Source organism: Copadichromis virginalis, linkage group LG7 (assembly GCF_057382275.1).
Source record: "Copadichromis virginalis isolate Kocher_CV1m ecotype Utaka linkage group LG7, C_Virginalis_male_GT1.1, whole genome shotgun sequence".
NCBI lineage: Eukaryota > Metazoa > Chordata > Actinopteri > Cichliformes > Cichlidae > Copadichromis > Copadichromis virginalis.
Window position 1 is genome coordinate 11,163,197 of NC_140624.1, and position 2,850 is coordinate 11,166,046.

Genomic DNA, 2,850 nt, shown 5'->3' on the forward strand with positions numbered 1-2,850 from the left:
CGTAAAGATGTACTTTAACATGCGAACGTTACGTCGACGCGCCCCTGCTTCAAATAAAAATAATAATATAAGAAATAATATAATATCTTTTTCCACTAGGATGATTAAAACGTGCTTATATGCAGTCAAATTAAGTTTAGCTTTTCAGTAGTTCAATTTCGCTTAATTTTATCTATTTCAATAGCAGCTCCCCCGTTAAGTGTATCCCTTAAAGGCATCTTAGAGATTTGGTTTGAACATGCGCAACTTTGACAACTTCGTTTACCTTCCATGTGACCGTAGCACGAGGAAGCAAACACTCCCAGTATTATTAAAATAAATGCAAAATGTTTTGCGTGCATGGGTACTGTAAGAGGTTACGTGATAGATTTTTTTTTTTTAACAATCCTGCTGTTGTATTTTTTATTTTATTTTTTTTGCGCACGTTGAATACTTTATCCGGAAAAAATATATATATCTTTGCAGAAATGACAACAGGAAAACCTATAATAGGAGGAGGCTTTCCTAATAATCAGGAAAACCCAACAAAAGACCTAAACTAGAAGTAGCCTACTGCCTGAACCGTAGTCCTCCAAACATCTCAACAAGAAACTGTTGCACTGTTGCAGGTGCTTTGAGTACTTAGAAATATTGACTGAAAATAAACCCTCAGCATGTTCTCCATTTGCTCAAGCTTGAATGTTATATGTTTTAAAACTACAGCCCCCGTGAATTTCAGGGAAGGAGTTGTGCCCGTTTTTTGTTTTGTTTTTCTAAATTAAAATTATACATTGTTTGTTTCATTTTTTAAAAGATTTACCATTACATCTCAACCTGAGAGCCTTTTATATATGTATATGTAATATGTTATGTGTAAGAACTGTAAAAATGTTCTGCAAAACAAAGCAAGAAAAGACATCAGGAAAACATTACACAGTGTTCTTTTGTAGTACACGTAACTCTTGTGCCAGGTGGATTAGTCTATATCAAACACAGCTTGTCACCTTTGTCTACTGAGGGGAGTCAAATGGTATTTTTAGTATGTATGATATGTGTGAAGACAAACACCTGTCACATAAAAAGAGATTTAGTTACACATGTATGACTACCTATATTTGTGGACCAAGGTTTAAAATTAAATCTCCCTTACACTAATAGATTTTAATCACAATACATGAAATAATCTGAAAAGGACAACAAAATAACTTAACAAAGTAGGGAAAACTAAACCAAGGGCACCAGAAGGCAGGAGCTATGGTTCACTAGGTTCATGGCTCTTTCTAACATTTATGGCTCAAAGAAGAAAAGTCCTGCAGGGTTTGATCGTGCTCTTATTATGTCTCCAACACAACAAAGTGGGTACTTGTGTTTTTTTAGTGGAACCTCTCAACATTTATTATAAGTCATAATGGAAGAGCACAGTTTCACAGTTATAGTTTTAAATCATAATTAATTTATATAGTCTGGACATACTGCTTATGAAATTATGTCTAACCAACTGCAACACAAATATGCAGTTTGGGTTGCGATTTGTCTATATTCTATTCCTGCAGAGCTGGCACAGTTGACGTTGAGCACACACAACTTTGTTGTAAAGGGCTATTCTATTCTATTCTATTCTTTTCTTTTCTATATGAATTACTGCCTTGCCGTTTTATCTCTCTGTCTAGACTCAGATACCATATCTAGTAAGGATTAAGTACATATATATAAATATAGTAAGGGATTTAATATGTTGTGGTCACATCTCTTTCATATTTTGACTTTTGGGTTGAATAGTGGCCAGAAATCTTTTGTAGAACTTTATGAACTTTGACACCTTTTTGTTGATAAAATCTCATCAACTTCTCATTTTATCTTACAAAATATATTTTTCCCCATAAATTATGACTTTATATAAGTAACCTGCATTTCATTGTAATATTGTTACACGAGTACAATGTAAAACATTGAATTTGATTGAATCAGGTTCAATTTCATTTATTTAATTGAATTTAAATAAACCTTTGATTTTACATATTTCAATTGCATTACATTTACTTATTGGATCATGATGTGTTGATGTCCAAAACATTTGGTGACAGTGATTGAAGGAAACGGTTTCCAGGGCCTAATCCGTGGATCGGCTTCCTCCGAGGCGTGGACGTCTATCAGCAGAGAATGTACCTTCACCTATCAGCAGAGAATGTCCCTTAGTCTGTAACACAGTCAAATATATTCTCAAGTAATATTCAAGCATGCCATTCAGCGTGTTAGTACGAGCTCGGGAGCAGCTTGGGAGAACAAGAAAACAGAGACTGCTTTAGATTGTCTTCCCAAATTGACTCAACTTTATTCACAAGTACAACAGTTTATATAGAGGGTAAAATTCATGAGACAGCAGATTATCAGTTTAAACCAGTACAGACCAAGATAAGGCAGTGTCTTCCTGCCCATGGGTGAAGAAGCATCCTTTGTGTAGTGTATCAGTTCAGCTACAATTGTGATTATCTCAGCGACATATTTTCAAGGCACAAAACGAAGAGTTCTTACATTAGTGAAATCTGAAACAAACCATTTGGCCTCAACAGGCGTCTCCTAAAAGATTAAGAAACTAATGTAGCTGAGGGAGTGATCTCTGTGGTATTTCAACCTTGTACCAGCCTGTGATTCTCACACATCAATTCTTGGGTCAAAGAGAAAAATAACTAAAACAAAGGGGCCTTATTGAATGACAGAGTTTTCCTGCATAATGTCACTATAAAACAATATCCAGTAAATGCTACCATGGTACTAAAATACCTAACAGTGATCTTGACAGTTGATCACTTAATAAAAAAAATAACTTTAACCACTTAACATAAAACCTTATTATTGAGCAATACAAAAAAG